This window comes from Belonocnema kinseyi, chromosome 8 (assembly GCF_010883055.1).
Source record: "Belonocnema kinseyi isolate 2016_QV_RU_SX_M_011 chromosome 8, B_treatae_v1, whole genome shotgun sequence".
NCBI classification, from domain to species: Eukaryota; Metazoa; Arthropoda; class Insecta; order Hymenoptera; family Cynipidae; genus Belonocnema; species Belonocnema kinseyi.
The window spans coordinates 125,552,457-125,574,044 of record NC_046664.1 but is presented as its reverse complement, the minus strand read 5'-3'; the positions used below and the strand labels follow the sequence as shown (position 1 = coordinate 125,574,044).

The 21,588-nt window shown below is 32.3% G+C and overlaps 1 protein-coding gene across 1 annotated transcript in view; it reads left to right on the top strand.

Moving 5' to 3' along the window:
* The first annotated feature begins 1,663 nt into the window (after nucleotides 1-1,663).
* Nucleotides 1,664-21,588, top strand: part of LOC117178338 — a 21,846-nt gene continuing 1,921 nt past the window's right edge. The window contains exon 1 of the mRNA XM_033369755.1: nucleotides 1,664-1,802. The gene's annotated coding sequence lies outside the window, so the exon portion shown is untranslated. The remainder of the gene's footprint in view (nucleotides 1,803-21,588) is intronic.

Sequence of the window (21,588 nt, the reverse complement as noted above, 5' to 3'; positions counted from 1 at the left end):
GATGTGAAACAATTCTAAGAATAAAAATAAAATTTCGCCCGGGGGCGAAAGACGAGGCGAGTCCGACGCTGAGTCGCACTGGTTGGTTCACTGTCAACCATAGTTATCAGCTGATCGATTCAACGTCAAGAATTATGGAAGTTAGTTTGAGAACTACGACCAGTATATTTTGGCACATTCCTGGTGTTTCTATATTTCCAATTTAAAATTTATCTTTTATTTTTAGGACCAAAAAATGAAAATCATCATACACAAAAATTTCATGAACGAACTTAGTCACTTGATCTCGACTTTATCGACGTTCAAAGTTTCCTTTTTCTCCGATAGAAATCGCTAAAAATGCCCAAAAAAAAAAGATAAATTACGCGTGTGCAGATACTTATTGGTGATTTGCAACGAATGTGCAAATTTTATTGCTTATATTAATTTTTTCAAGGTTTAGACAATTTAGTATAAAATTGGTGTCAGTGCTCAATGTGAGCTAATCAAAAAATCTCAAATGCATTAAACCAAAAATAATCTGCAAAGTGCTATAACTCGAATGGCAATATCCTATTTCATCAACTTATAAATAAACTTTCTTTAAAATTACCAATACACTGATGTATACAAACTTTCTTTAGTGCCTTTTATTTCATCCATCAAAGTTTAAACACGATATCTCAATCCGTCTGGACACAGTGAACACAAAAAAAAATGTTCATAACCGGGGACTAGTTTGGTCACGTGGTCACCGAAGAGCATGCCCTTAATTTTCAATGCCTTACTCTGCAATTGCCAGACAATTCCTTCCGCGTGCTTTAATATTCTTTTTACGGCTACCGAAATCGCAAAAGAACCTACAGTTTGAAAATTGAACATAGATAAACGTTTATTTTTCGGCCTGCTGGCCTTAAAAAACTGACTTGCTTACGCTTCCATTTTTTCACAGAACTTTCTTACAAATATCTTTTCAAAATTAACATCCATCCACACCTTATAAATATATAATCCGCTCGCTTCTATAACCTAACCTTTCTCGTTGCGCCTCTCCTCGCACGCATGTCGCTCTTTTGTCGCTATGCTAGTTCCATGCCCATTGTTCATAATGAATGCATCGAAATACACCAGTATCCGTACATTAGTAACGTAGTTTTTTTTAAAGATTTGACATCGAAATGTTTTAATTTTCAATTTTCATGACCATATTCGTAAGCAGTGAATGAAGAATAAATCACTACACGCATTTCGGAACTTCACAACCGGCGTAAAAAAAGCCGGCAACGAACAATGTAGCCGGCACCGACAAGATTGTTCCGTTACCAACGCCGGAAAAACTGCTTTGTTGCCGGCACCGGCCAGCTAAACTGTATTTATTGAAAATAAACCTTTCGCTAAAAGGCCCAAAAAGAAATAACATACAACGAAGACAATGAGGCTTTGGATGCAAGAAGGGCACATAGGCACATATGCCCTTTTTCCGTAAATTACGTTAAACGACGGGGGTACGGCTTTTACCTATATCATATAAATGATGTTTTAAAATTCGCATGTTTACATGAGTTATAAACATTACAAGGTCAGCGCGCCTCGGCCTACTGCAGTCGTAGACTTATCGATACTACGAGTATAACGCGTTCAGTGAAATGAAATAACTAATAAGCCCCACTTCATTATAACGTGCTCGTGAAAAAAACTAATGAAGCTAATGGAGACGAAATCATATCAACTGAGGAAGAAGCAGAAGACAAAAAATAATTAAATGACTAATATTGTGAAAAAGGCCATAAAATGTTGGAGAAAGTGTTGTAGAAGCTTTAAATGTGAGTAATAGTATTAGTGAGATCTTCCTAGCAATTGAAAAACACGAGAACTCATTCTGAATGTTCTTATTTCAATAATAAAAAAAAACGATATATTAACTTTTTTAACGATATTATTCAATTGATGGAAAAAGGGCATATAACCAAATTTGTTAAAACTGTAATATTAAAAAGTTAATATAAATAAGTAATTATTTTGCGTATGAATTCTTTAAATGATAAGTTACTATGCCTATTGCAAAATACCGTTTATATATTGTACATGTTTTCACGTATTTATACTAAAAAAAAACTTTCTCCTTAATTTTCTCGAAACGCTACTTTGGCTTAGGTGCCCTTCTTCCATCCAAGAGATCAATTGTTTAACAATGAATCAGAATTAGAGTGATGTGGTAAGTATCGTTTACGTAAGAGTACCCAGATAACAAAATGTCGACACTGAGTCCGCATGGTGCGTGTACAATGTGTAGGACAGTCGGCACGTTGTGATGGTGAAGATACCGACACATGTAACCTCATATGCGTTGCGTTTGTCGACACAGCGTGTCAGCACACTGCTCTTACAATGCAACCGCATATCCGACGCATCGTGACGACACGCGCGTGTCGGGAAACAACCCTTGCATAATTACAATAATTGTAATTTTATTTATTATTGATTGAGAAGACGGATTAAATGAGGGGACATAAATATGTCCTCTTATTTGATCCGTCCTCTCAATTAAAGAAGTTTCAGGAACGATATAGGAAAAAAGGAAGTTAACTTAAATATATTCAGAAATATATTTGATTAATTCTCTCTAGATATTACTGGAACAATTTTTTAATTTTACAAACATAAATTGTTTAGTTTAGGGCAGACTTTTACAATATTATACTAAGAAACAGGTACCCGACCGAAAATTTCGTTCTGCTTTCGTCACTGCCAGTAAACCCTAAAAAAGTTTGATTCAACCATTGAAGTAATCTAATATACTATCTAGTTTTCGCTAGCAAACCGAGTGAATGGAAAGGATACTCTACAAGAGTATCCTCGTAGTATCCGCATAGTATCCCTTCCGTATCATGCAACAAAAACTTTTAAAAAAACAGCAAGATAAACTTTTAAATTGGTGTAATTCGAATTTTACGTTTAAATTCCCATTAGAAGGTCACGGAGTAATCGCAATAGTTTTTTTCTATAACGGTAAAAAGTTTTAAAAATATAAAACGTATAACACCGGTTGACGGCTACACTTCAAACGCATCATCTGTAAGTAGCACTAAACAGGCGTTATACGTCTTATATTTTTTAAACTTTTTACCGCTATAAAAAAAAACTAACTCCGTGACCTTCTAATGGAAATTTTAAAGTAAAATCCAAATTTTGACAATTTAAAAGTTGATCTTGCTGTTTTTTGCATAATACGAAAGGGATACTATGTGGATACTATGAGAATACTCTGTAGAGTATTCTTTCCGTTCACGCAGTTCGCTAGGGTCGTCAAAATTTGGAAATAACAGTTAAATAAAGTTAAAAATTTTTTTAGTGTTTTCAACAGAATAGTTAAATTTATTTAAAAAAAGTTAAATTTTATCCAAAAAGCTGAATTGTATACTAAAAAGAGGGACTTTTAAAAAAATACATGAACCTTGCACAAAAGAAATTTATTTTCCACAAAAACTAATTTTCTATTCAAAAAATTCTAAGGACGTCCGTAGGACAACCTACGGACGTCCTCAGGATATTATCAAGGAGGTTCTTAAGACAACCTACGGACGTCCTCAGAATGTTATAAAGGATCATGGTGTGCCTAAGCGAACTTTAAATGGGGGTGACAAGATTATTGTATTCGTTTTATGTAACTAAGCACACTTTTGTAGCAAGAAAAAGATCGAAAAAACGAAAATTAACATTTTTAGCCATACAACGCATGATAAGAAAAAAAGTCAGGAGTAAATAAATGTTTCTTTCGTGGAGCCTTACAATGTTATCATAACAATTTTTTTAGCATAAAAACTTTTTAAAAATTCTATGTTTGGTTTTCCGTAGTAATCAGAAACACGAAAAAATAATCTCAACGACTTTTTTCGATATAGGCAAAATTATTAAAGTTATAGCATTTTCGAAACCTCAAAAAAATAAACGATAATTAACATTTCAAGCCAATCAAGGCACGATATGAAAATAGTACATGGAAAAAATGTTGCTTTTTTGATGCCCCACAATATTCTTCTGTTCCGACATTGAATTTCATACTCTTAATGGGTCACATTATACTCACAATGTAAAATAAATAAAAACAATGTAAAAAATATATAAACACGTTTTTATAACGTCCTTTTGATGTGCTGGTGCCCACAGGGAGGTCTTTCATTTTTAGCGTGAAAAAATAATCATGTCTCTCATATGTCTCTTTGGGGCGTCTTTAGGACCAGCCCTGTGGACATCTTTAGGACAACCTTAGGAAAAGTGATAGAAGGATGGCGCCGTAAACTCGCTGATAATAATTGATAATAATGTTTCAAGTTAAAAAATGTATTATTTATTGATTTATTTACATATATTATTGTGTTGAAACGTGCAAAACACATATGAAAATAGCGCATTGCGTAGAATCGTATGAATAACCCAGATAACAAAATGCAGACACTGAGTCCGCATGGTGCGTGCAAAATGTGCAGAATAGTCAACACGTTGTGATGGTGAAAATACCGACACATGTAACCTCATATGCGTTGCATGTGTCGATACGTTGTGTCGACACAGCGTGTCGGCACACTGCTCTTACAATGCAACCGCATATCCGACGCATCGTGACGACACGCGCCTGTCGGAAAACATTCCTTGCATAATTATAATAATTGTATTTTTATTAATTATCAATTGAGAAGATGGATTAAATGAGAGGAAATAAGTATGCCCCCTTATTTGATCCGGCCTCTCAATTAAAGAAGTTTCAGGAAAGATATAGGAAAAAAATAAGTTAACTTAAATATCTTCAGAAATATATTTGATTAATTCTCTATATATAATACTGGAACAAGTTTTTCATTTAAAAAAAAAATCACCGAGTAATCGCAATAGAATTTCACCAATCTACGCGGTTCACTAGGCTCGTCTAAATTTGAAAATAACAGTTAAAGTTTAGCAAGAAATTATGTTTTTTCGGTCAATAACGAAATAGAAACAAACTCTCGGACGGTTACTTGCTCTTTAAACGAAAATTATATTTAACACACATAATTTTTTTGTTTTAACGCAGACTTTTACAGTATTATACTAAAAACAATGTACCCGACCGAAAATTTCGTTCCACTTTCGACCCTGCCAGTAAAACCAAGAAAATTTTGATTCAATCATTCAGTTAATTCAATATATACTATCAAGTTTCGTCTGAATTTGGAAATAACAGTTAAAGTTTAGGAAAAAAAATTATGTTTTTTTTCGGTCAATAACTAAATAGAACGAAACTTTCGGTAAAGTCCTTGCCCTTTAAATGAAAATTATATTTAACAAACATAATTTTTCTAATGTCACGAAGACTTTTAAAGTATTATACTTAAAAACATGTACCCAACCGAAAATTTCATTACACTTTTATCACTGCCAGTAAAACCACAAAAATTTTGATTCAATCTTTGAAGTAATTGAATATACTATCAAGTTTCGTCTGAATTTGGAAATAACAGTTAAAGTTTAGCCAAAAATTATGTTTTTTCGGTCAATAACGAAATAAAACGAAACTCTCGGTCGGTTACTTGCTCTTTAAACGAAAATTATACTTAACAAACATAATTTTTTTGATTTAACGCAGACTTTTACAGCATTATACTAAAAAACATGTACCCCACATGTACCCGAAAATGTACCCGAAAATTTGGTTCCTCGTCATCGGCATCGAAATTGTCCTGTCCAATGAATTCGACTTGACCACCTTCTCCTCCCTCGTCTGATTCATCCTCTGTAGATTTAAGTTGTTATATTTTACTGAATAATATAAAAGATACATTTTTCAGGAATATCAGTAGCCATTCCAGCGGTTAAAAAAATTTAAATTTGATAAAACCTTAAATTTGAATATTTTATCACGAGAATTATTTATAACAATTTTTATTGTTAACTTTTCTAATATTTTAGAGACTAGCAATCATTCATCCAATAGCTTAAAACATTGCCAGTGCAAAAACCAAAACATTTCTATGCGAAGTGCCAAAATTTTGAATTTGTTTATCTAATGAGAGTTTAACTAATGAGCAAATTATTTGTATTCTATGAGTCCCTAAACATTCATTTAAGACAATATAAAGTTCACCTAATCAGTTATTAAAGCGTAAAAAATTGCTATGCAAAAAATTTCAGTTTTTCCATACTTTGAGTCAAAAAAATGATTAATAAACAAGTAGAAGAGACAAAAGTTCAGAGCGTCAGGCTCTTTAGAATTTAATGAACTTTAATTTTTAAAAAATTAAAAATCGGACCAAAATTGAAGGCTCTAGACATTTTTGAACGAAAAAAGTGCATTTCCTCCCACTGCGTGCCTTCCCGCCCCCACGAAACGTTGGAAGAGAGTAGAGTTTTGACAACATTATTTTTGTGACCTGTCAAAGGGGTTTTTCTGGCTGTTTGAATGTTGAAAATCATGTAAACGGTTAGTCAAATATGATCATTCTGAGATCGTGACATACACATATATTTAATATAGCGTAGTAACAAAAGTAACAATAATTTTAAACTTCTGCCTGGTCAAATCGCTTCATGTATCGTTCAGTTAAAGATTTTAATAGATTGTTGTAAAAAATTACTGTTTTTCCAGCCAAAAAATAGGTGACGCCCCTATTCTGCAATTGCACCAATTATTCAATATAAAGTTTTTAAATATAATAATTACTCAATTATTAACGTTCTTCTTCATTATTTGTCACCAATATTATACTGTAAAAGTATATTTCATTAATCACATGAACATAAAAATAAAAATAGAATGTTAAATAGCCATATAATGTATTTCAATAATCTCCGGTTGATTTCCCGAATTTACGTCAAGAAAAACGAACATTCAAGTGCCTTTAAATTCGTACAAATTTCAGTTTTATCCGAAAAATAATTAAATCGCAATCGGCATTAATGTAATTCAATATTTTGTCAACAGCCTTAAATGATGTCTGATACGGTTCCATATGTGGTAATTTAATATGAGAAATTTAAGATAAAAGAGAAGAATTCGATGTAAATTATATATAGCTTACCTTGAAGAAATCTGGCTTGGATCAAGACTTTTATAAGTGAAATATAGTTTCCAAATATTTGGCTTCTCCTGGGGTTTTGCCACAAATGTATTTTTTCTGGTCGGGTTGCTCTGTAGCACAATTCTCAAATATTTTGCAACGTACCGAGTGTATTTGCTCGGGGACACAACTAGTAAATTCGCTCCCGTCATGCACACGTAACCTCTTTGTCGCCGGCCGGCGCTCGCCATATTTGATCGAATGATCGCGCGTACGTCAACAAAACGGGAAAGCTTTTAAAAATAGCGTGCGCTTTTTTCATTAATGTGAATTATATATAATAAATATATTGCAATTTACTAGATCACATAGTTTTACATATGATAAAAAACTAACTTTTGTACATTAATTTTGTATGAAAAAATCCTCCTACAGAACAAAATTTTTGCATAAGAATCGAACTTAAATAGAACAATATCGACTGCTTTATGCTATACGGAATTTAATTTGGTTGAGCCCGTATAAAAGAGTCAGGTTTCAGTTGACTGAATTACGGAATATTACGGAAAAACACAATTACTTTATTCCGTACATGGTATCACAAGTCCGTTTTTATCGATTTTCACATTTTGACGTTTGGAGATAAAATATAAACAAAAGCAGGCCATTCTGATGCACTAATAAAATCTTATTGAATTCGTTCAATCATTTAGTATTGTGTCGGATTTGCTAATATTTATTATTACGTGCTGCAGAACGGTGTGCACGTTTATTTAATTTCAAAAAATATACTTCATTATTCATTTAAAAATTATTTATCGTATGATTTGTTTCATTACATAAGTGTATAAAGATTAAATTTTAATAATTATATTATCAGAAAAATTTAAATATCACTTTTTTATAAAACAAATATTTGTAACTTACAGTTCTTATTTGTTGAAAAAGTTTTTTTAAACTTATTAATCGTATATCTTTTCAAGTTCTATTAACATTATTTAATGCAATTATTATTGTTTGACTTTGAAAAGTTGTATTTTTGATTTCATATTAAAATCTTTTTTAAAATTTTGCTTTCACACAAAACGTATACTGTGACCGCACATATGGTAGCACGCTGTGTTGCACATTGTGCACACAGAATGTTCCCACCTTGAGTGAACATTGAGCACCCTAACCTCGTACATAGGTCGTGTTGCGTTCTTGGTGACACATCGTGTTGGCACATTGTGTAGCTACAGTGCGCCCTCACACATTGTTATCTGGGAAGGTAAGTATTATACAGCCGATTTACAGAACACTAATGTTAATCGCATAAATTTCTTATTAAAAATAACAATATCTACAGATTTTTTCAGAAATTTAAAAACGCTCGTCGTTTCAATATCGAGATATTTAACAGAAATTATTCTACACAACAGACGTCGAATTTAGTAACAAATTTTGGCAGGAAAAATTTGCAACAAATAAGCAAATAACTACATTACGGGTGCTTACTTTTTACAAACTATTTTCTACGCCCTGATTCGCAAAGATTCATTATTCTTAGATATCGAGACAATGCACTCGGAGAAATAAAAAATTAATTATTGTATTATTACTACTATTATTTGATTAATAAAATGGCTTAAGATGATCTGGGAGTACCGCAGCCTGCTTCATCCCTCGGCGACCTTCTTCTATTGTTCAGCGCTGTCCTGGATCTCGAAGCGCTATGGCTCTCAACCGGCACCTTCTGCATTATGTTACAGCAGTACATTTAAATGGATTAGTGTATGAACTCCATTGCACCCAACTATGGAGGTCGATTTGATGGCACGTTGCCGTGTTAAGATGTTTAGGCAACCGCAATGCATAGTAACGTACGTTACTTAAAGAAAAATGTAACGTACATTACTTAAAGAATTTTAAATACTATTTATACTAAATTAAATATGTATGGAGTCTAATTGTTAACGAAACATGCGGGTTTCTTTTTTTATGAATTACAGAAGCTTTTTACCATTTGAATACTTTTTTATAGTTTGTGGTTTTTTTATAATTTGCCTTTTTTTGGTAAAAACTTCTTTTTTTTTGTTGAAAATTAATTTGTTTGGTTGAAAATTACTTTTTTAAAGTAAAAAACAATTTTGAAACCAAAAATTTAAATGAATTTGTTGTCGAAATTATCTACTATTAAGAAATTTTGGGCAAGAATACCATTAGTGAGAATAAGTGGGGATAGAAATGTCTCATTAAGACCTCAATTTGGCATTTGACCTGCGGGTAAAGAATCATATGGCAATTAGTTTAATTTTAAACGTTAGTGTACGGTGGTGCGGAACAGAGTTCATGCACGAACAAAATTTAATCTTGTTTAATATTACTTTAAAAAATGTATTTACATTAAAAAAAAAATTTTAACCAAAATAAAAATTATTTTTCACCAAAAAAAGAACAAATTTTGAACCTCTATGGTAGGGCGCAACAGAGTTCATACACTACATTCCGTTTAAATGTCCCCTGCATAATAGTGCAGAAGCTGCCGGTTGGAAGTCGTCCAGCTTCGAGACCGAGTCCACCGCTGAACAATAGAAAAGGGTCGCCGAGGGATCAAGCTGACTGCGGTACCCCCAGATCGTCTTAAGGCAATGAAATAAAATAATTAAATTAATTTAATTAAATAATTCAATTAATTTAACTAAATAATTCAATTAACTAATTTAATTAATTCAATTAATTAATTATTCTTCACAACAGACGTCGAATTTAGTAAGCATTTTCTCAGGAAAATTTTGCCAAAAGTTAGTAAATAACTACATTACTAGCGCTTACCTTTTACAAACTATTTTCTACGCCCTGATTCGCAAAGATTCATTATTCTTAGATGTCGAGAGAGTGCAATCGGAGAGATTCAATGCAAAAAATTAATTGTTGTATTATTACTACTATTATTTAATTAATTACATTAAATAATTCAATTAATCAATTTAAATAACTCATTTTATTTAACTTAAATAATTCAATTAATTATTCCACACAGCAGGCGTCGAATTTATTAACCATTTTCGCAGAACAATTTTTCAAAAAATTAGCAAATAACTTAAATTAATTGAATTATTTAAATTTCGATACGGGACACGCATTTACGCAATGGCAGCGGAATGTAAATCCTAATTCTTAGATTCGTAACATTTGTAAACACAAAAATGGGGTTAGACAAACATATTATTATCTTTGGTTAGGAGAAGAGTCAAGTGTTAGAACATCTCCTAAGTTTTTTTATAAACAAATCATGAGACTGTTTAATAAGGCAACATTTTCCATAGTTCCTTATAAGTGGTTAAGAGCACAAAAGTGGTAGGATTATCAGGATGATAGTCCTAAAGTTTTTCATTTAAAACGAGGTTATGCGTTTACACGTAAAATATTATGTTGTTTATTTAAGTATATTAAAAATTAGCAATGAGTTTAAATCCAGCACTTGACTCTGAACTTTTGTGGAGCATTATGTACTCAATACTGCGAAAAAAGAAATTAATTTGATGTTTTACAGCTCTTTCGTATTTGACATCCCCATTTTTACAACATTTTTCTGTTAATTTATTTTTGTATTTTTCATTAAGAAAACTCTGACGAAAATACTATTTGAAAACTCTATACGAAATTTTATTTCCTTTGAAATTAAAAAGTTATTTCGAAAATAAGAGGTGCACGATTACACAGCCACACAAAAAAAAGTTTGCGGATCTGGTAACAAGACACACGTATTCCTATGGGCGCTGAATTCAAATTCGGTATTAAAAATTACCAATCACGTCATGGTTGAGCCATAACCTCAAAAAATGACGAAAAATCATGCACTGAGGCAAATAAATTTCAAAATAATGCCAGTGATGCAAATTTTCACTTCAAAAACATGTCGACAACTGTGAAGGATCAACCCTTGCCTGATATCAACTTATTTAAGATAACTTTAACCAACTGATCCTGGCCTCACCTAACCTGAATTAACAGAAATTTATTGAACTACACGTAAAGCTCTGGAAGCATATTTTCCCAGTAGCAAATGTGTGCTACATCGAATGGGTCTACTCGAGCCTAACCTAGAAATAAATCTAACCTAGCCTAACCTAACCTCATGAAACACAATTAAACTAATTGTGTTGTCCCGTTGTGTTTGCGGTACCGTTTCCTTCAGCTTCGGCTTAACCTACATACAGGTATAAGCTATCCTAACCTAACAAAACCTGACCTAACCTAACCGATTACGCTGGCAACCCTGTTCTTGCGTACTTTCATATTTTGACATTAATAGCAATAAATGTCTGGAGTTTCGTAACCGCTTGTTGCTAGCATTATTCGCCTGTGTCTGTAATCAGGACATCTCCACGTGGTGACGGTGGGCAACGGATCCACATTGGCTGAGTCCCTGGGTAAACGGCGTTCATGCCGTCATGGCAGACACAGGTAAAAAGTGTATTACGATGCAGGGAAAAACCCCAGTATCGGCGTTTGGCCAGGGTGGGAAAGCGGTCTCTCTATCAATGGATCACTTGGTTGGTGTAAAGTCTCATGCTACAAGGAAAAAAACCGCGAGCATTTCTCAATCGCATGCCTGCAAGAATAGCTCAGATAATTCTGTTACATTTGCAGTAAATATGAAGTGAGCAGTTTGCGAACATCAATCAACGAGAAAGTGAAAAGTCTTTACGAAAAGTGTTTTGACCGTAAATTGCTGCACCAAGAAACAAAATGGGTTCCTCACGTCATTTGCAATTCCTGCAGACTTATGTTGTATCATCTAAAAAATTCAAACAACGAAAAGTACCGCAAGTACTCTACACCAACCACATGGAAAACCCCCGTTATAGCGAAGGACTGCTACTTTTGCATAAATTCCGTCAAAGGGTTCAACGCCAAAAATAAAATTAACATTTCGTACATTAATGTGTGCAAAGTCACAAGAGCAATTGAAATCAATAAAAATGCACGCCAGACTGATTTAAGCGCTTTAGAAGATGATAGAATGGAAGTTGAAAGTCAACGTCATGGCGACGGTAGTGAAACCAGTGATCGAACAGAAAATAGTTCTAATGATTCCGATGAAAATGACGAAAAAGATGACGAATATGGCGTGCATAAAATGAAATTGAAGGTTCCAATATTACTGTCGCAACTAGAACTGTATGATTTTATTAGAGATCTTGGATTACCGAAAGACGGCGCTGAATTTGCCGCTTCATTTCTAAAAAGAAGAAATCATCTAGAGCCAAAGACCAAAGTTTCATTCTATCGCGACCGGGACAAAGAATTCAGAAAGTTTTTCGTTAAAGACGAAGAGACGTCTTTAGTGTACTGCACTGACGTTAACGGATTAATGAACTATTTGAAGAAAAATGTGTACAGAGAGGAAGAATGGCGACTTTTCATTGATTCGTCAAAACGCAGCATTAAGGCTGTTTTACTGCATAACACGAATACTTACGCTCCTATCCCTATAGCTCACTCAGCGGTCATCAAAAAAGAATATATAAATGTTAAAATGCTTTTTAAAAAAGTTAATTACACGAATCACAAATGGCAAATATGTGGTGATCTCAAAATCATAACAATGATATTAGGCCAACAATCGGGTTTCACGAGAGAGCCATGCTTTATAAGCCTGTAGAATAGCAGAGATCGAGTCAATCATTACAGCAAAAAACATTGGCTTTTAAGAGATTTATTCAAACCTGGTTCTCATAATATCATCAAACAAAGCCTCGTTGATCCAGAAAAAATTTTACTACCACCTCTCCACATAAAACTTGGGCTCATGAAGCAATTTGTCAAGGCGTTAGACAAAGATGGACAATGCTATAAGTATATATCCCTTAAATTCCCTAATGTTTCAAACGCTAAATTGAAAGAAGGAGTCTTTGATGGACCACAGATTCGAATATTGACAAGAGATCCTAATTTTGTGAGCCACATGACGAAAATTGAAATGGACGCTTGCGAAAGTTTTAAAGCAGTAAACGCAAATTTCCTCGGTCACAAAAAAATGCAGACTACGAGAATATTGTTGCGAGAATGATGAGAAACTACAAAAAGTTAGGCTGCTTGATGAATTTAAAACTTCACTTTCTAGATTCCCATCTGGATAAGTTTCCAGAAAATGTTCGTGATTTCAGCGAAGAACAAGGGGAACGTTTTCATCAAGACATACATAAAAGTGATGAAACAACGATATCAGGGTAGATGGGACGAGGTCATGTTGGCTGATTTTTGCTGGATGTTGAAAAGGGAAACGAATGTAGGTCTTAAACGTAAGCGTAACCCTTTGCATCGTTCCTTCGAAGAAAAAAGGACACGTTATAGCAGGCAGAAAAAAGACTGAAGTAGGTCTATTAATCAATTTAATTACGATAAAAAGCAAGATAAAATGTAAACACGAAAGATAGTATAAATATATCCCTTAAGTCTAAGAAAAGCAGAAAGCAAAAAGTTTTGAATAAAACTCTTATTCATTTGCATCTTTAAGTTACAGTTCTACATTTTAATTGATACAAAAATTGTCAGGTTAATTGAAATGGGGTCAATTCTACTTGTAGTTCTAAGTTTCTTCAAATGAGTAATGTGCGTCTAAATTTTTAACCACCTGTATTACAATGAAATGAATTTTATTGTGTTACAACGGGAACACTTAAGTTAAGTTGTGTTGCGTTAAGCAAAATTTCGTTCGGTTCTGTTAAGTTAGATTCATTTGTAGGTTAAGAACGAGTTAACCTATTAAATATAGCACACATTTAAAACTGAGAACCGTACGCTTACATAGCTACACGTGTGGTTGAATTTCATTCGGCTAGGTTAGGTTAGGTCAGGTTTTGTTAGGTTAGGATAGGTTAAGCCTCTATGTAGGTGAAGCCGAAGCTGAATGAAACGGTACCGCAAACACAACGGGACAACACAATGAGTTTAATTGTTTTACGTGAAGTTAAGTTAGGTTAGGTTAGGTCAGGTTTTTTTAGGTTAGGATAGGTTTGACCTCTGTGCAGGTTAAGCCCAAGCTGATTCAAACAGGACCGCAAACACAACGGGACAACACAATCAATTTAATTGTGTTTCGTAAGGTTAGGTTAGGTTAGGTTAGATTTATTTCTTGGTTAGGCTCGAGTTGAACCATTCGATGTAGCACACATTTGCTACTGGGAAAATATGCTTCCAGAGCTTTACGTATAGTTCAATAAATTTCTGTTAATTCAGGTTAGGTGAGGTCAGGTTCTGTTGGGTAAAGTTATGTTAAATGAGTTGATATCAGGCAAGGGTTGATCCTTCACAGTTGTTGACATGTTTTTGAAATGAAAAGTTGCATCACTGGCATTATTTTTAAATTTATTTGCCACAGTGCATGATTTTTCGTAATTGTTTGAGGTTATGGCTCAACCATGACGTGATGGGTGATTTTTGATACCGAATTTGAATTCAGCGCCCCAAAATCCATAGGAATACGTGTGTCTTGTTACCAGATCCGCACACTTTTTTTTGTGTGGCTGTGTTATTGTTGTTAAACGCGACATTAATTGCCCTTGCCTCAACTGAACATTTGAACCAGAGGTATCAATTAAAAATCAATTTTACTGAAATCACAAATACTTATTTTTATGCATCGAATATCGGGAGATCTCTTCGGGACTTTCTGTGTTGAACGATGCAAAATATAATGTCTCTGCTTTTCAGTTTGGCAACTTCAACAGCTTCTATCAAATATTTAGTAGAATTTTTAGCAACAAAATATTAATTCGGAAACATAAATATACTAATTTATGTTTGAAAATTTAATTATTTTATTCAAAATTATGCTATTTTGCTAGTCACATTTTTGCGGGTAAAGTTAATTATTTTTAATGGAAAATTTAACTATCATAGTTTTGGTTCAGAATAATTCTCTTTTGGTTAAAAATTCTACTATCCGGTTATGAATTTAATTATTTTGTTGAAAATGTAATTAGTTTGATAAAAGGTCAGTTCTATTCTATTATTTTTGATTTCGAATGTATCTCTTTCGGTTAAACATTAAATTATTTTGTAGAAAGTTCTGCTATTTTGTTAAAAGTCTTTTTGTATATTGATAATTGATTATTTTTATTTGATGAGTTAACTATTATATTTTTGGTTCAAAATATTTCTTTTAATTGAAAGTTATACTATTTTGTTGAAAATTCAATCAAATTCAAGTCATCTTTTTTATTGGAAATATTTCTTTGATGGTACTTTTACATTCCTGGTGCACAATTTATCTCTTTTGGTTGAAGATTCAATTATCTGGTTGAAATTTTAAATATTCTTTTAAAAAGTCATACTTTTTTTATTGAAAGTTAATTTTTTTAAGTTTAATATTATATCTTTTTTTTCAAAATTTAATTAATCACTTTTGGTTGAAAATTCCATTATTTTGATGAAAATTCTACTATTCTGATAAAGAGTAATATATTGGTGGTTGAAATTAATTCTTTTCATTTGAAAAGTTAACTATTATATTTTTAAACATTCTGCTATTTAATTAAAAACGTAAATGTACTGTTGAAAATTCGTCTTTTTGGATATAAAATCTATCTTTTTGATTAATAATTAATCTTTTGTTAGAAAACTCATTTTTTTTATTGAAAATTCATCTTAAATGGTTGAAAGTTAATTTTTTAAAGTTTACTATTATATTATTGGTTCGTTTTTCATCTCTTTTGGTTAAAAATTTAATTATTTGGTTTTAAATTTCGGCTATTTTGTTCAAAAGGCATTTTTTTGTTGAAAGTTAAGTATTTTTATTTGAAAAGTTTACTATTATGAGAGTGGCCCCATTAGGAAGAACCGGGAAAAATCGGGAGAAAAATATTACACCGGAAGATTTCTCGTATTGGCACGTTTTCCAAGTTTTCAAAGTTTCTGCAATTTTTAAGGATAAAAATGGCAGTGACAATTTTTTATAGTAGTCACATTCTTTAGTAAAAAAATATATCCAGTCGTTTTGAATGTCACTTGATACTATACATGATATGATACTTACGAATATTAATAGTATATTTACCGTATTTAAAATTATAGTTTTGAGTGCGCAATTCTAAAACAGTGTAATCTTTGAGGCCTCGTAATTAAAGTGTTTCTTAAATTAATTTTTGGAGGTTTCAAATTTAAAATTTCACAATATTGGAGTTTGAAATTACAATATTCATAATGTCAGTACAATTCCACTATTAAATATTTCAAGATTTCATATTAAAAGCATTGATAGACAGTTTTGAACTAAATAGATTTAGTTGTACATATAAAACAATTTCGGATAAAAAAGCTTAAAATTGCACAATTAAAAAAATTGGAATCACATTACAGCAATTTAGTTTTGCGTTATTTTAAAATAATTTTAATTTTCACTTTAATTTCTTAAAATGATTTGATTAAATGAAAAACTTTAGGACTATCATCCTGACAGTCCTACCACTTTTGTGCTCTCAACCACTTATAAGGAACCATGCAAAATGTTGCCTTAATAAACAGTCTCATGATTTGTTTATAAAAAAAACTTACGAGATGTTCTAACACTTGACTCTTCTCCTAACCAAAGATAATAATATGTTTGTCCTAACCCATTTTTTGTATTTACAAATGTTACGAATCTAAGAATTAGGATTTTCATTCCGCTGCCATTGCGTAAATGCGTATCCCGTATCGCATTGTTTTATCTTTCGAGTAGCATAGTCACGTGACTAGACTGGACTCGACTTTCGACTTTACGAAAAATGCAGGTAGGCCGTTCTTGCACCCAACCGCTCAATTAATTAACTGAACTATTTAATTAAATTAATTGGATTATTTAATTTAATGAATTAAATAATAGTAGTAATAATACAACTAATTTTTCATTGAATCTCTCCGAGTGCACTATCTCGATATCTAAGAATAATGAATCTTTGCGAATCAGGGCGTAGAAAATAGTTTGTAAAAAGTAAGCGCCGGTAATGTAGTTATTAGCTTATTTGTTGCAAATTTCTCCTGCAAAAATTGGTTACTAAATTCGACGTCTGCTGTGTACAATCAATTCTATTATATATCTCGATATTGAAACGCTGAACGTTTTTGAAATTTCTGCAAAAATCTGCAGATATTGTTATTTGCAATAAAAAATTTATGCTATTAATATTCGTGTTCTGTAAAGCGAAAATAGGCTGTATAATACTTACCTTATTCATACGATTCTATGTAATGTGCTATTTCCATATGTGTTTTGCACGTTACAACACAACAAGCTATGTAAATAAATCAACAAATAATTGATTTTTTTAATTGAAAAATTATTATCAATTATTATCAGCGAGTTTACGGGGGCATCCTTTTATCCACAGTTTTCCTATTCCGAAGCCAAGTAAGATATTTCAATAAACAATTACAAAATTAAGAACACAAATCTCATTTTTATTCTAATTAAAAATTTAAAAACCTGTAAAAAACCTAATAAACGTAATAAAGTTTGTGGACTCGGATAGAGCAATATATAACCTCACTTGTTTTAATTATGCTTACGTGTACCGACGTACATTGTTGTCGTTTAGCAGATCTTCATTTGACATAAAAATATCACCAAAAATATCAAAACTGACACTACGCTACTAGCACGGAACGTGCCTGGAACGTTTCGCGGGCACCTTCGGAATGTTCCAATGGAACGTTCCAGGAACGTTCCCTGGAGGTGTCAAATGTCCGCGGGTTGGGAACGTTCCAGGAAGGTGCCAATGGAACGTTCCACGAAGGTTCCAATGTAACGTTCCGGGAAGGCTCGAGTGAAACATGCGCGCAACCTTGCGGTTTTGAGACTGAAACAACAGTTCCTAATTTAGCCAACAAGTGGCACCACCCCCATATTTTTTGCTCCCCTGTAATTTTTTTCATTTAACCGACTGAGCGAAGGGTCTCCTAGCGCACGGGTTTACCAATAGATGGCGCCAATAATAATAGGGACCTACCATGAATATCGATGGTGACCGCTACTGCACGCTAGATGTCGCCACTAGTCCTATGCTTGCGCTCAGCTCCCGCTTTTCACTTCCTCTTATATAGTCTTACAATTAGTCCCTAAAGTGACGGTTTAATTACTTAAGTAAGCCTTTTTTACCCCCATCTTATTCGGCCATGTGGACTTATTTTATATTTTATAGAAATATAAATATTATTGGTATTCAATTACTACAAAGGAAAAATGGCTAAAAAAAAGAAAAAAAACAGGTTTCATGATGTAAACCAAACGAAAAATGCTGAACATTTTTTTAGTTTCAATTTTTTAAAAGAAATCAGCAGATCCAGCAGAACGCGAGTCCACGTTAATACCTGTAAGTGGTCCAAAAATACATTGGAAGTTTTTGTCTCGAATTTTCATACATTACGCCCTCAAAATTAGTTCGAATCCACAAAAAGGTACATATATGCATTTCTTTAAAATTATTTTATATGTTAGATGTTTATATAAATTGTTTAGACCAATTTCTATTGCTTATAACTATCATTGCTTATAATAATGCTAGATAGCTGTGGTTTTTTCTTAAATTTTCAAATTTTTGTGAATTTTTTACTTTGTGAGATAATAATTAATGCATATACAAGCAAAAATATTTGTTCAAACAGTTTATTACTGTTTGTAATTATTTTATCTTAGATAATTGATAGGAAGTTATTGTTTTTTCTAAAAATGTTTCCTTTCCTTTGGTTTTGCAGTTATTGACGAATAATAACTAAACAATGGAGAGAATAGTTTTCTTTTTTTGAAGTGTTCTTCAAATTTTATATATGGATCATATTACAACTATGAGTTTCTTTATAGTAATAACTGAGATCTAAAAAATAAATGAAAACTTGAATATTTCAGAATGAACCCGCAACTTTCTAAAATTAGTCTAAGAGAATATACCTCTATAAACCCTAATAAATTATTGTAACAATTATGCTTGTTTACTTACAATATTTGTTATCTCAATCAGTAAAAAGTAAACAGAAAATTAACAATTTAAAAAAATGGCAAGTATCTAGCAATCATATATGAGAAGATAGATAAAAACAAAATTATTTTGCTTAGACAATTGTGTATTTTAAGTTGCATTAATTATGACCTAGATGTAGGCGAAAAGTTTACAAAAAGTGGAAAATTTTAGATGAAGCGTATGAAGATGTGTGAAACGTATATTTTAGAAAAAATCGTTTTTATATACGTGAGCAATCTGAATCGTAGCACCACTTGTTTTGCTGTTATTAGGTGTAAAGGTGTCTTAAATAAAAATACAATAATTATTTATCACAGCTATATTTCGTCAATAAGTGAAGTAATCTGCTGAAGGAGTCTGAAAGAGGTAAAGGTAGGGAAAGGACTAAAGGTTTAAAAATGATTGATAAACAAAGAGCTGATTCTTAAATATCAAATTTTATTCAGGGCGTTGAAAGCAACACGATACCTCAAAATTGAATTGCATTATTTTGTTTCAAAAATACTTTTATTACATCTTTTGTTAGATAATGAAGGCCTATTCCTATATTGCGTATTTTAATCGTTTTTGCGTTGAAAGCTTTGTCATGCAAATCAATTGTAAAGTCGCCGCCAATCCCCACGAAACTCAATGACTTTGTTAACATTTTCATTGCTATTGGATATTTTTTTTGGATAGTTGCTTTCAGTTTTCTATGTATTTTTGATGGAATCCAAGCATTTTTTTAAACTGGTACACTTCGAAACTCCAATTTCTTCATTTTTGTTATTAAATAAACAAAAAAAGTAAACAAAAATTGGCAAATGAGCCATTACATTTCGATGCGAAATTTTATTAGCTTTCATTTCAAAAAAAGAAATTAAAATCGGATAATAATTGTTTTCTGTCAATCAATTTGGCTACGGACATTGTTTTTGCCCCACTGTATAGCGCACAGTGGAGAGGAACTGCACTATTATCGTTCAAAAATGTACAGCCTTCAATTTTGCCCCGATGATAAAATAATTAAAAAAAAATTAAAGTTCATGAAATTCTAAAGAGATTGTCGCTCCGAACTTTGGTCTCCTCTATTTGTTTATTAATAATTTTTCTACTTAAAGTATGGGAAAACTAGAATTTCTTACGCTTTCAAAACTAATCAAGAAAACTTTATATTGTCTTAAATGAATGTTTAGGGACTCGTAGAATACTAATAATTTGACTATTATTCCATTCATTTGTTATAAACAAATTTTATGAACAAACTCACAAATAGTCTTATTATCGGTAGAATTTCCTTTTTTGTGCTAAAAGTGCTTCAGATTAATGTAGAAATGACATTAAATTACAAAAATAATTTAAAAGTTTATAATAACCATTGTTTTAAACAATTATTATGGCAAAATATTAAAAATTGAGATTTTTTCAAATTATAATTTCCTTCAATCACCAGAGCGACTTCAGCACTGAAAAAAATGGTTAGTTGCGGCAAGAAGCTCCTTATTAGTAGAGTTGGTCTAAGCTACGACAACTACTTTGATGGTAACAGTAACTAACCAGTTTTTTATGGCAACAAGTCGCTGTTAGTCCTTCTATGAAGGTTATATTAGTGAGGATAGTAATTGTAGTCACAACAAATAAATTAGTTACATTGACCAGCAATTTATTTTCCAAGAAATAAAAGTAGTAAAGGTTACAAGTTTCGCCCCTTGGCGATATTGGCAGAACTGAATTCTGAGCAATACTGCCAACATTCGCATCGAAATGTTTTGTCATGTTTTCGATGATCGCCATTTTAATCTGAACCTTTACGTATAATGTGTAAACACGTGGAAAATATTGAAGAGCATCGTATAGATTTACGCTTAGGTCACCTGTTGACGGAGGCCTGTTTTGAAATAAGCGTGGAATTAATATTTTTTATAGGATTTATTTCTAGTTAATTTGTTGGTTTATAGCAAATTCGATTGATTGATAACCTTGATGCGAACTCGATGTGTCAAATAAGTTCAAAGTATACTTAAAAACAGGCCTCCGTGAAAAGGTACCCTAATTTGTATTAATACATCATCGTGACAATTGACCCAGTGGGCACAAAATTTGGCGACATCTTTACGACATATTTACGACATCCTATGTCCATGTCGTTTCGGTGCCTTTCCGATATCGTAAAGACACTTTCTTATCATCCGTCTTATTTACGATATCGTAAAGACACCTTTACGACATGGACATAGGATTTCGTACAGTTGTCGTGAAGATGTCGTAACGATGTCGTAAAGACGTCGCCAAACTTTGTGCCGACTGGGGAGCTTGCCAGCGGCATGAATAAAATGATATGGATTGCAAGAAAATATAAGATTCAACAGTAATATTATATAAGATTATATAAAAGTAAGGATTACTAGTTTAAGTAGTAAGATCAACTAATTTATTTGTAAAATAACTAATTTAATAGTAACACTTACTGATTGTTTTACCCTTTTCCAAGTAGTCAATAAGTATAATTTCATGTGCATCCCAAAAAACTGTAGCCATAACCTTACCAGCTGACTTTACGGTCTTTGCCTTCTTTGGAGCTGGTCCGCCTGTGGAAATCCACTGTTTGGATTGTT